Source organism: Balaenoptera acutorostrata, chromosome 19, assembly GCF_949987535.1.
Source record: "Balaenoptera acutorostrata chromosome 19, mBalAcu1.1, whole genome shotgun sequence".
NCBI lineage: Eukaryota > Metazoa > Chordata > Mammalia > Artiodactyla > Balaenopteridae > Balaenoptera > Balaenoptera acutorostrata.
This window is the reverse complement of record NC_080082.1, coordinates 36394530-36409178: the sequence shown is the minus strand read 5'-3', so window position 1 is coordinate 36409178 and position 14649 is coordinate 36394530.

Below are 14649 nucleotides of genomic sequence, written 5' to 3'. Positions count from 1 at the left end.
AACAGAGAAACTGGCTTTTCTCGGATTGCCTCAGTAGAGAAGATTTGTCTTGAACACAGGAACCTGTGGTTATGAAATAATAAGGAAAGAAGATGGGTGGAAGTTTGTGTTTTCCTGATTTCTGTTCCCCACTCCATACCCAGACTAACTCCCAAACAGACCTGTAGATTATAGTGTCACACAGCCATAAAATAACTCTTTTTTTATTTCAGCAAATAATCTTTGAGTGGATTTTATCAGGCACTGTGTTACCCAGTGGAAGCAGAGTGGTGAACAAAAAAATAGGTGTCTCTCCTTGCAGAGTTATGGAGATAGATATTAAATAAACACAGAAATAAACATATCATCATTGTGAATATGGTAAATGACATGGAAAAAGAAAAGCAGGGTATGTACAGTCACTTTGGAGGACAGTTTGGCTATTTCTTATAAAACTAAATATACTTTTTCCATGCCATCCAGCAATTATGCTGCTTGGTATTTATCCCCCAAAGATGAAAACTAATGTCCACATAAAAACCTGCACATGGATTATTATAGAAGCTTTATTCATAATAAAGCTTGGAAGCAACCAAGAATTTCTTCAGTGGGTAAGAAGATAAATGAACTGTGGTACATTCAGACAAATGAATATTATTCAATGTTAAAAAGAAATGAGCTGTCAAGCTATGAAAAGACATGCAGGAAACTTAAATGTGTATTACTAAGTGAAGGAAGCCAATCTGAAAAGGCTACATAGACTATGATTCCAACTATAAGACATTCTGGAAAAGGCAAAACTATGGAGACAGTAAAAAGATCAGTGCTGGGCGGGGGCAGGAGTAGATGAATAGGCAGAGCACAGAGGATTTTTAGGGCAGTGAAAATACTCTGTATGATATCACAATGATAGGTATATGTCATTTGTTCAAACCCATAGAAGGTACAACACCAAGAGTGAACCCTAAGGTGAACTATGGACTTCGGGTGGTTATGATGTGTAGTGTAGGTTCATCCTTGATAAAAATTTATACAGATAAACCCACGCACATATGGTCACCTTATTTTTGATAAAGGAGGCAAGAATATACAATGGAGAAAAGACAGCCTCTTCAATAAGTGGCGCTGAGAAAACTGGACAAGCTACATGTAAAATAATGAAATTAGAACACTCCCTGGAAGAGCTTCAAGATAGCGGAAGAGTAAGACGCAGAGATCACCTTCCTCCCCACAAATACATCAGAAATACATCTACATGTGGAACAGCTCCTACAGAACACCTACTGAACCCTGGCAGAAGACCTCAGACCTCCCAAAAGGCAAGAAACTCCCCACGTACCTGGGTAGGGCAAAAGAAAAAAGAAAAAAGAGACAAAAGAATAGGGACAGGACCTGCACCAGTGGGAGGGAGCTGTGAAGGAGGAAAGGTTTCCACACACTAGGAAGCCCCTTCGCGGGCAGAGACTGCGGGTGGCGGAGGGGGGAAGCTTCAGAGCCACGGAGGAGAGCGCAGCCTCAGGGGTGGGGAGGGCAAAGTGGAGAGATTCCCGCACAGAGGATCGGTGCTGACCAGCACACAGCAGCCCGAGAGGCTTGTCTGCTCCCCCGCTGGGGCGGGCGGGGCTGGGAGCTGAGGCTCGGGCTTCGGTCAGATCGCAGGGAGATGACTGGGGTTGGCGGCGTGAACACAGCCTGAAGGGGCTAGTGCGCCACAGCTAGCCGGGAGGGAGTCGGGGAAAAGGTCTGCAGCTGTCGAAGAGGCAAGAGACTTTTTCTTGCCTCTTTGTTTCCTGGTGCGCGAGGAGAGGGGATTCAGAGCGCCACTTAAAGGAGCTCCAGAGATGGGCAGAGCCGCAGCTATCAGCGCGGACCCCAGAGACGGGCATGAGATGCTAAGGCTGCTGCTGCTGCCACCAAGAAGCCTGTGTGCGAGCACAGGTCACTCTCCACACCTCCCCTCCCGGGAGCCTGTGCAGCCCGCCTCTGCCAGGGTCACGTGATCCAGGGACAACTTCCCCGGGAGAATGCACGGCGCGCCTCAGGCTATTGCAACGTCACGCCGGCCTCTGACGCCGCAGGCTCGCCCCACATCTGTACCCCTCCCTCCCCCCCGCCTGAGCGAGCCAGAGCCCCTGAATCAGCTGCTCCTTTAACCCCGTCCTGTCTGAGCGAAGAACAGATGCCCTCAGGCGACCTACATGCAGAGGCGTGTCCAAATCCAATGCTGAACCCTTGGAGCTATGTGAACAAAGAAGAGAAAGGGAAATTTCTTCCAGCAGCCTCAGGAGCAGCGGATTAAATCTCCACAATCAACTTGATGTACCCTGCATCTGTGGAATACCTGAGTAGACAACAAATCATCCCAAATTGAGGAGGTGGACTTTGGGAGCAATGATATATATATATATATATATATATATATATATATATATATATATATATATATATATATATATATATATTTCCCTTTTTCTCTTTTATGCTTCTGTGTGTGATTTTGTCTGTATAGCTTTGCTTTTACCATTTGTCCTAGGGTTGTCTGTCCATTTTTTTTTAACTTAAAAATTTTTTTCTCTTAATAATTATTTTTTATTTTAATAACTTTATTTTATTTTATTTTATCTTCTTTCTCTCTTTCTTTCTTTTCTCCCTTTTATTCTGAGCCATGTGGAGGACAGGCTCTTGGTGCTCCAGCCAGGAATCAGGGCTGTGCCACTGAGGTGGGAGAGCCAAGTTCAGGACACTGGTCCACAAGAGACCTCCCAGCTCCACATAATATCAAATGGTGAAAATCTCCCAGAGATCTCCATCTCAACGCCAAGACCCAGCTCCACTCAATGACCAGCAAGCTACAGTGCAGGACACCTTATGCCAAACAACTAGCAAGACAGGAACACAACCCAATCCATTAGCACAGAGGCTGCCTAAAATCATAATAAGACCACAGACACCCCAAAACAGACCACCAGACGTGGGCCTGCCTACCAGAAAGACAATATCCAGCCTCATCCATCAGAACACAGGCACTAGTTCCTTACACAAGGAAGCCTACACAACCCACTGAAACAACCTTAGCCACTGGGGACAGATACGAAAAACAACAGGAACTACGAACCTGCAGCCTGCAAAAAGGAGACCCCAAAGAGTAAGATAAGCAAAATGAGAAGACAGAAAAACACACAGCAGATGTAGGAGAAAGGTAAAGACACACCAGACCTAACAAATGAAGAGGAAATAGGCAGTCTACCTGAAAAAGAATTCAGAAAAATGATAGTAAAGATGATCCAAAATCTTGGAAATAGAATGGAGAAAATACAAGAAACGTTTAACAAGGACCTAGAAGAACTAAAGAGCAAACAAACAGAGATGAACAATACAATAAATGAAATTAAAAATTCTCTAGAAGGGATCAATAGCAGAATAACTGAGGCAGAAGAACGGATAAGTGGCCTGGAAGATAAAATAGTGGAAATAACTACTGCAGAGCAGAATAAAGAAAAAAGAATGAAAAGAACTGAGGACAGTCTCAGAGACATCTGGGACAATATTAAATGCACCAACATTCCAATTATAGGGGTCCCAGAAGAAGAAGAGAAAAAGAAAGGGACTGAGAAAATATTTGAAGAGATTATAGTTGAAAACTTCCCTAATATGGGAAAGGAAATAGTTAATCAAGTCCAGGAAGCACAGAGAGTCCCATACAGCATAAATCCAAGGAGAAACACACCAAGACACATATTAATCAAACTATCAAAAATTAAATACAAAGAACAAATATTAAAAGCAGCAAAGGAAAAACAACAACTAACACATAAGTGAATCCCCATAAGGTTAACAGCTGACCTTTCAGCAGAAATTCTGCAAGCCAGAAGGGGGGGCAGGACATATTTAAAGTGATGAAACAGAAAAACTTACAACCAAGATTACTCTACCCAACAAGGATCTGATTCAGATTTGACGGAGAAGTTAAAAGCTTTACAGACAAGCAAAAGCTAAGAGAATTCAGCACCACCAGACCAGCTTTACAGCAAATGGTAAAGGAACTTCTCTAGGCAGGAAACACAAGAGAAGGAAAAGACCTACAATAATAAACCCAAAACAATTAAGAAAAAGGTAATAGGAACATACATATCGATAATGACCTTAAATGTAAATGGATTAAATGCTCCAACCAAAAGACATAGACTGGCTGAATGGATACAAAACCAAGACCCGTATACATGCTGTCTACAAGAGACCCATTTCAGACCTAGGGACACATACAGACTGAAAGTGAGGGGATGGAAAAAGATATTCCATGCAAATGGAAATGAAAAGAAAGCTGGAGTAGCAATTCTCATATCAGACAAAATAGACTTTAAAACAAAGACTATTACAAGAGAAAAAGAAGGACACTACATAATGATCAAGGGATCAATCCAAGAAGAAGATATAACAATTGTAAATATTTATGCACCCAACATAGGAGCACCTCAATACATAAGGCAAATGCTAACAGCCATAAACGGGGAAATCAACAGTAACACAATCATAGTAGGGGACTTTAACACCCCAATTTCACCAATGGACAGATCATCCAAAATGAAAATAAATAAGGAAACACAAGCTTTAAATGATACATTAAATAAGATGGACATAATTGATATTTATAGGACATTCCATCCAAAAACAACAGACTACACATTCTTCTCAAGTACTCATGGAACATTCTCCAGGATATATCATATCTTGGGTCGGAAATCAAGCCTTGGTAAATTTAAGAAAATTGAAATCGTATCAAGTATCTTTTCTGAGCACAACGTTATGAGACTAGATATCAATTACAAGAAAAAATCTGTAAGAAATAGAAACACATGGAGGCTAAACAACACACTACTTAATAACTAAGAGATCACTGAAGAAATCAATGAGGAAATCAAAAAATACCTACAAACAAATGACAACAAAAACACAACGACCCAAAACCTATGGGATGCAGTAAAAGCAGTTCTAAGAGGGAATTTTATAGCTATACAAGCCTACCTTAAGAAACAAGAAACATCTCAAATAAACAAGCTAACCTTATACCTAAAGCAATTAGAGAAAGAAGAACAAAACAACCCCAAAGTTAGCAGAAGGAAAGAAATCATAAAGATCAGATCAGAAATAAATGAAAAAGAAATGAAGGAAACAATAGCAAAGATCAATAAAACTAAAAGCTTGTTCTTTGAGAAGATAAACAAAATTGATAAACCATTAGCCAGACTCATCAAGAAAAAAAGGGAGAACACTCAAATCAATAGAATTAGAAACGAAAAAGGAGAAGTAACAAATGACACTGCAGAAATACAAAGGATCATGAGAGATTACTACAGGCAACTATATGACAGTAAAATGGACAACCTGGAAGAAATGGACAAATTCTTATAAATGCACAATCTTCTGAGACTGAACCAGGAACAAATAGAAAATATGAACAGAGCAATCACAAGCACTGGAATTGAAATTGTGATTAAAAATCTTCCAACAGGGCTTCCCTGGTGGCGCAGTGGTTGGGAGTCCGCCTGCCAATGCAGGGGACGCGGGTTCGAGCCCTGGTCTGGGAGGATCCCACGTGCCATGGAGCGACTGGGCCCGTGAGCCACAATTGCTGAGCCTGCGCGTCTGGAGCCTGTGCTCCGCAACGGGAGAGGCCGCGATAGTGAGAGGCCCGCGCACCGCGATGAGGAGTGGCCCCCGCTTGCCACAACTGGGGAGAGCCCTCGCACGGAGGCGAGGACCCAACACAGCCATAAATAAATAAATAAATAAATATTAAAAAAAAAAATCTTCCAACAAACAAAAGCCCAGGACCAGATGGCTTCATAGGTGAATTCTATCAAACATTTAGAGAAGAGCTAACACCTATCCTTCTCAAACTCTTCCAAAATATACCAGAGGGAGGAATACTCCCAAACTCATTCTACAAGGCCACCATCACTCTGATACCAAAACCAGACAAAGATGTCACAAAGAAAGAAAACTACAGGCCAATGTCACTGATGAACATAGATGTAAAAATCCTCAACAAAATACTAGCAAACAGAATCCAACAGCACATTAAAAGGATCATACACTATGATCAAGTGGGGTTTATCCCAGGGATGCAAGGATTCTTCAATATATGCAAATTGATCAACGTGATACACCATATTAACAAATTGAAGGGGAAAAACCATATGATCATCTCAATAGATGCAGAGAAAGCTTTCAACAAAATTCAACACCCATGTATGATAAAAACCCTCCAGAAAGTAGGCATAGAGGGAACTTTCCTTAACATAATAAAGGCCATATATGACAAACGCACAGCCAACATCATTCTCAATGGTGAAAAACTGAAGCCATTTCCACTAAGATCAGGAACAAGACAAGGTTGCCCACTCTCACCACTATTATTCAACATAGTTTTGGAAGTTTTAGCCACAGCAATCAGAGACAAAAAAGAAATAAAAGGAATCCAAATCGGAAAAGAAGAAGTAAAACTGTCACTGTTTGCAGATGACAGAATACTATACATAGAGAATACTAAAGATGCTACCAGAAAACTACTAGAGCTAATCAATGAATTTGGTAAAGTAGCAGGATACAAAATTAATGCACAGAAATCTCTTGCATTCCTATATACTAATGATGAAAAATCTGAAAGTGAAATTAAGAAAACACTCCCATTTACCACTGCAACAAAAAGAATAAAATATCAAGAATAAACCTACCTAAGGAGACAAAAGACCTGTATGCAGAAAATTATAAGACACTGATGAAAGAAATTAAAGATGATACAAATAGATGGAGAGATAGACCATGTTATTGGACTGGAAGAATCAACATCGTGAAAATGACTCTACTACCCAAAGCAATCTAGAGGTTCAATGCAGTCCCTATCAAACTACCAATGGCATTTTTCACAGAACTAGAATAAAAAATTTCACAATTTGTATGGAAACACAAAAGACCCCGAATAGCCAAAGCAATCTTGAGAAAGAAAAGCGGAGCTGGAGGAATCAGGCTCCCTGACTTCAGACTATACTACAAAGCTACTGTAATCAAGACAGTATGGTGCTGGCACAAAAACAGAAATATAGATCAATGGAACAGGATAGAAAGCCCAGAGATAAACCCACACACATACTGTCACCTTTTCTTTGATAAAGGAGGCAAGTATATACAGTGGAGAAAAGACAGCCTCTTCAATAAGTGGTGCTGGGAAAACTGGACAGCTACATGTAAAAGAATGAAATTAGAACACTCCCTAACACCATACACAAAAATAAACTCAAAATGGATTAAAGATTTAAATGTAAGGCCAGACACCATCAAAGTCTTAGAGGAAAACATAGGCAGAACACTCTATGACATAAATCACAGCAAGATCCTTTTTGACCCACCTCCTAGAGAAATGGAAAGAAAAACAAAAATAAACAAATGGGACCTAATGAAACTTAAAAGCTTTTGCACAGCAAAGGAAACCATAAACAAGATGAAAAGACAACCCTCAGAATCGGAGAAAATATTTGCAAATGAAGCAACTGACAAAGGATTAATCTCCAAAACATACAAGCAACTCATGCAGCTCAATATCAAAAGAAGTTTCCTTAAAAAACTAAAAATAGAATTACCATATGATCCAGCAATCCCACTACTGGGCATATACCCAGAGGAAACCATAATTCAAAAAGACACATGCACCCCAGTGTTCATTGCAGCACTATTTACAATTGCCTGGTCACGGAAACAACCTAAATGCCCATTGACAGATGAATGGATAAAGAAGATGTGGTACATATATACAATCGAATATTACTCAGCCATAAAAAGGAACGAAATTGAGTCATTTGTTGAGACGTGGATGAACCTAGAGACTGTCATACAGAGTGAAGTAAGTCAGAAAGAGAAAAAGAAATATCGTATATTAACGCATGTATGTGGAACCTAGAAAGATGGTACAGATGAACCGGTTTGCAGGGCAGAAGTTGAGACACAGATGTAGAGAACAAAGGTATGGACACCAACAGGGGAAAGCTGCGGTGGGGTGGGGATGGTGGTGTGCTGAATTGGGCGATTGGGATTGACATGTATACACAGATGTGTGTAGAATTGATGACTAATAGGAACCTGCAGTATAAACAAACAAACAAAAAAGCAACTAATAGTAAAAGAAAACAGAAACAAACAAACAAACAAACAAACAACTGAATCCAAAAATGGGCAGAAAACCTAAATAGACATTTCTCCAAAGAAGATATACAGTTTGCCAACAAACACATGAAAGAATGCTCAACATCATTAATCATTATAGAAATGCAAATCAAAACTACAATGAGATATCATCTCACACCGGTCAGAATGGCCATCATCAAAAAACCTACAAACAATAAATGCTGGAGAGGGTGTGGAGAAAAGGGAACCCTTTTGCACTGTTGGTGGGAATGTAAATTGATACAGCCACTATGGAGAACAGTATGGAGGTTCCTTAAAAAACTAAAAAGAGAACTACCATATGACCCAGCAATCACACTACTGGGCATATACCCTGAGAAAACCATAATTCAAAAAGAGTCATGTATCACAATGTTCATTGCAGCTCTATTTACAATAGCCAGGAACAGGGAAGCAACCTAAGTGTCCATCAACAGATGAATGGATAAAGAAGATGTGGCACATATATGTAATGGAATATTACTCAGCCATAAAAAGGAACGAAACTGAGTTATTTGTAGTGAGGTGGATGGACCTAGAGTCTGTCGTACAGAGTGAAGTAAGTCAGAAAGAGAAAAACAAATACCATATGCTAACACATATATATGGAATCTATAAAAAAGAAAAAAAAGTAAAGAAGAAAAAGAAAATGGTCAGAAGAACCTAGGGGCAAGACGGGAATAAAGATGCAGACCTACTAGAGAATGGACTTGAGGATACGGGGAGAGGGAAGGGTAAGGTGGGACAAAGTGAGAGAGTGGTATGGACATATATACACTACCAAAAGTAAAATAGATAGCTAGTGGGAAGCAGCCGCATAGCACAGGGAGATCAGCTCGGTGCTTTGTGACCACCTAGAGGGGTGGGATAGGATGGGCAGGAGGGAGGGAGATGCAAGAGGAAAGAGATATGGGGACATATGTATATGTATAACTTATTCACTTTGTTATATAGCAGAAACTGACACACCAGTGTAAAGCAATTATACTCCAATAAAGATGTTAAAAATATATATATAAGAATTGTGCCTGTCGATGTTTCTACCAACTGTGTCCATTGACAGATGAATGGATAAAGAAGATGTGGCACATATGTACAATGGGATATTACTCAGCCATAAAAGGAAAGAAAATTGAGTTATTTGTAGTGAGGTGGATGGACCTAGAGTCTGTCATACAGAGTGAAGTAAGTCTGAAAGAGGAAAACAAATACCGTATGCTAACACATATATATGGAAACTAAAAAAAATTTTTTTTTCTGAAGAACCTAGAGGCAGGACAGGAATAAAGATGCAGATGTAGAGAATGGACTTGAGGACATGGGGAGGGAAAAGGGTAAGCTGGGACGAAGTGAGAGAGTGACATGGACATATATACACTACCAAATGTAAAATAGATTGTTAGTGGGAAGCAGCCACATAGCACAGGGAGATCAGCTCGGTGCTTTGTGACCACCTAGAGGAGTGGGATAGGGAGGAGATTGGGGATATATGTAAATGTATAGCTGATTCACTTTGTTATAAAGCAGAAACTAACACACCACTGTAAAGCAATTGTACTCCAATAAAGCTGTTAAAAAATTTATATAGAATAAAATCTCTTTTTAAAATAGATTTTAGTTTTTAGAATAGTTTTAGATTCAGAGCCAAATTAAGTGGAAGATACATAGATTCCTCATATATAACCTGCCCCCACATATGCACAACCTCCTCCAGTATTAGAATCCTACAACAAAATAGTATATTTGTTACAACTGATGAACCTGCACTGACACATTATCACCCAAAGACCATAGTTTACATTAGGGTTCATTTTCGATGCTGTACATTCTTGGGTTTGATAAATATGTGTCATGTATCCACAATTATAGTATCATCCAGAATGGTTTCACTGCCCTAAAAATCCTCTGTGCTCTGCTTATTCATCTAACCCCCATCCCCCAGCACTGATCTTTTCACTGTCTTCATAGTTTTGACTTTTTCAGAAGGTCATATAATTGGAATCATACAGTATGTAGCCTTTTCAAATTGGCTTCTTTCACTTAGTAATATGCATTTAAGATTCCTTCATGTCTTTTCATGCCTTGATAGCCCATTTTTTTAAGAATTGAATAATATTCAATTGTCTGAAAGTGTCACAGTTTATTTTTCCACTTACCTACTGAAGGACAACTTAGTTGCTTCCAAGTTTTGGAAATTATGAATAAAACTGCTATAAACATCCTTGTGCAAGGTGTTGTGTGGACATAAGTTTTATAGGCATTTGAGTAAATACCAAGGAGCTTGATTGCAATATCATATGGTAAGAGTATGTTTAGTGATATAAGAAACTTTCAAACTGTCCACCAAATTGGCTGTACCATTTTGCATTCCCACCAGTAATGAATGAGAGTTCCTGTTGTTCCACATCCTTACCAGCATTTGGCATTGTCAATATTCTGGATTTTGGCTATTCTAATAGTTGTGTACTGGAATTTTCATTGTTTTAATTTGCATTTTCCTAATGCCATATGATGTGGCATCTTTTAATATGCTTATTTACTATCTGCATATCTTCTTTGTTGAGGTGTTTGTTCAGGTCTTTTGCCCATTTTTTATATTAAATTTATTTTTTTTATCTTTATTGGAATATAGTTGATTTACAATGTTGTGTTTGTTTCAGGTGTTCAACAAAGTGAATCAGTTATACACATACATATATCCACTCTTTCTTAGATTCTTTTCCCATATAGGTCATCACAGTGTATTGAGTAGAGTTCCCTGTGCTATATAGTAGGTCCTTATTAATTATCTATTTTATATATAGTAGTGTGTATATATCAATCCCAATCTCCCAATTTATCCCTCCCCCACCCTTACCCCCTGAAAACCATAAGTTTGTTTTCTACACCTGTAACTCTATTTCTGTTTTGTAGATAAGTTCATTTGTACCTTTTTTTTAGATTCTACATGAAAGCGATATCATATGATATTTGTCTTTCTCTGACTTACTTCACTCAGGATGACAATCTCTAGGTCCATCCATGTTGCTGCAAATAGCATTATTTCATTCTTTTTTATGGCTGAGTAATATTCCATCATATATATGTGCCACATCTTCTTATCCATTCACCTGTCGATGGACACTTAGGTTGCTTCCATGTCTGGCTATTGTAAATAGTGCTGCGATGAACATTGGGGTACATGTACATTTTTGAATTACAGTTGTCTCTGGATATATGCCCAGCAGTGGGTTTGCTGGGTCATATGGTAGTTCTATTTTTAGTTTTTTAAGGAATTTCCATACTGTTCTCCATAGTGGCTGTATCAGTTTACATTCCCACCAACAGTGTAGGAAGGTTCCCTTTTCTTCACACCCTCTCCAGTATTTATTGTTTGTAGATTTTTTGATGATGGCCATTCTGACTAGTGTGAGGTGATACCTCATTGTAGTTTTGATTTGCATTTCTCTAATAATTGGTGACATTGAGCATCTTTTCATGTGCTTTTTTTCCATCTGTATGTCTTCTTTGGAGGAATGTCTATTTAGGTCTTCTGCCCATTTTCTGACTGGGTTTTTCATTCTTTTGATATTAAGCTGTATGAGCTGTTTGTATATTTTGGAGATTAATCCCTTGTCGGTTGCTTCATTTGCAAATATTTTATCCCATTCTAAAGGCTGTCTTTACATTTTGTTTATGGTTTCCTTTGCTTTGCAAGTTTTTAGTTTCATTAGTTCATTAAACTTCATTAAGTTTCATTACATGTAGCTGTCCAGTTTTCCCAGCACCACTCATTGAAGACACTATCTTTTCTCCATTGTATATTCTTGCCTCCTTTGTCATAGATTAGGTGACCATAGGTGCATGGGTTTAATCTCTGGACTTTCTATCCTGTTCCATCAATCTATATTTCTGTTTTTGTGCCAGTACCATAGTGTCTTTATTACTGTAGCTTTGTAGTATAGTCTGAAGTCAGGGAGCCTGATTCCTCCAACTCTGTTTTTCTTTCTCAAGATTGCTTTGGCTATTCACAGTCTTTTGTGTTTCCATACAAATTGTAAAAATTTTTTGTTCTAATTCTGTGAAAAATGTCATTGGTAATTTGATAGGGATTGCATTGGATCTGTAGATTGCTTTGGGTAGTATAGTCATTTTCACAACATTGATTCTTCCAATCCAAGAACATGGTATATTTCTCCATCTGTTTGTGTCATTTTTAATTTCTTTCATATCTTATAGTTTTCTGAGTACAGATCTTTTGCCTCCTAGGTATTTTATTCTTTTTAATGTGATGGTAAATGAAACTCTTTCCTTGATTTCTCTTTCTGATCTTTCATTGTTAGTGTATAGGAATGCAAGAGATTTCTGTGTATTAATTTTGTATCCTGCAACTTTACCAAATTCATTGATGAGCTCTAGTAGTTTTCTGGTAACATCCTTAGGGTTTTCTATGTATAGTATCATGTCAGCTGCAAACAGTGACAGTTTTACTTCTTCTTTTCTAATTTGGATTCCTTTCATTTCTTTTTCTTCTCTGATTGCTATGGCTAGGACTTCCAAAGCTATGTTGAATAATAGTGGCAAGAGTGGACATCTGATCTTAGAGGAAATGTTTTCAGTTTTTCACCATTGAGAATAATGTTTGCTGTGGGTTTGTCATATATATGGCCTTTATTATGTTGAGGTAGGTTCCATCTATACCCACTTTCTGGAGAGTATTTTTTATTATAAATGGGTGTTGAATTTTGTCAAAAGCCTTTTCATCATCTATTGAGATGATCATATGGTTTTTATTCTTCAGTTTGTTGGCATGGTGTATCACACTGATTAATCTGTGGATATTGAAAAATCCTTGCACCCCTGGGATAAATTCCACTTGAATGGTGTAGGGTCCTTTTAATGTGTTGCTGTATTCTCTTTGCCAGTATTTTGTTGAGGATTTTTGCATCTATGTTCATCAGGGATGTTGGCCTGCAATTTTTTTTGTGTGTGTGGTAACTTTGTCTGGTTTTGACATCAGGGTGATGGTGACCTCGTAAAATCAGCTTGGGAGTGTTCCTTCCTCTGCAGTATTTTGGAATAGTTTCAGAAGGACAGGTGTTAATTCTTCTCGAAATGTTTGATAGAATTCACCTGTGAAGCCATCTGGTCCTGAACTTTTGTTTGCTGGAAGATTTTTAATTACAGTTTCAACTTCAGTACTTGTGATTGGTCTGTCCATGTTTTCTATTTCTTCCTGGTTCAGTCTTAGAAGGTTATACCTTTCTAAGAATCTGTCCATTTCTTCTATGTTGTCCATTTTACTGGTGTATTGTTGCTTGCAGTAGTCTCTTATGATCCTTTGTATTTCTGTGGTGTCTATTGTAACTTCTTTTTCATTTCTAATTTTATTGATTTGAGCTCTCTCCATATTTTTTTTTTCATATTCTTTTTGGTGAGTCTGGCTAAAGTTTTATTAATTTTGTTTATCTTCTCAAGGAACCAGCTTTTAGTCTCTTTGCTATTGTTTTCTTCATCTCTATTTCATTTATTTCTGCTCTGATTTTTATGATTTCTTTCCTTCCTCTAACTTTGGGTTTTGTTTGTTCTTCTTTCTTTAGTTGCTTTAGGTGTAAAGTTAGGTTGTTTATTTGAGATTTTTCTTGTTTCTTGACGTAAGATTGTATTGCTATAAACTTCCCTCTTAGAACTGCTTTTGCTGCTTCCAATTGGTTTTGGATGTTTGTGTTTTCATTGTCATTTGTCTCTATGTATTTTTTGATTTCCTCTGATTTCTTCAGTGATCCATTGGTTATTTAGTAACATATTGTTTAGCTTCCGTGTGTGTGTTTTTTACAATTTTTTTCCCCTGTAATTGATTTCTGATCTCATAGCGTTTTGGTTGGAAAAGATGCTTGATGTGATTTCAATTTTCTTAAATTTACTGAGGGTTCATTTATGACCCAGGATGTGATCTATCCTGCAGAATGTTCTGTGTGCACTTGAGAAGAAAGTATTCTGCTGCTTTTGGATGAACTGTCCTTTAAATATCAATTAAGTATATCTGGTCTAATGTGTCATTTAAGGCTTGAGTTCCTTATTAATATTCTCTCTGGATGATCTATTGGTGTAAGTGGGGTGTTAAAGTCCCCCACTATTATTGTGTTACTGCCAATTTCCCCTTTTATGGCTGTTAACATTTGCCTTATATACTGAGGTGCTCCTATGTTAGGTGCATAGATATTTACAATTGTTATATCTTCTTGGATTGATCCCTTGATCATTATGTAGTGTCCTTCTTTGTCTTTTGTAATAGTCTTGATTTTAAAGCCTATTTTTTCTGATATGAGTGTTGCTACTCCAGCTTTCTTTTGATTTCCATTTGCATGGAATATCTTTTTCCATCCCCTCACTTTCAGTCTGTGTGTTTCCCTAGGTCTGAAGTAGGTCTCCTGTAGACAGCATATATATGGGTCTTGGTTTTGTATCCATTCA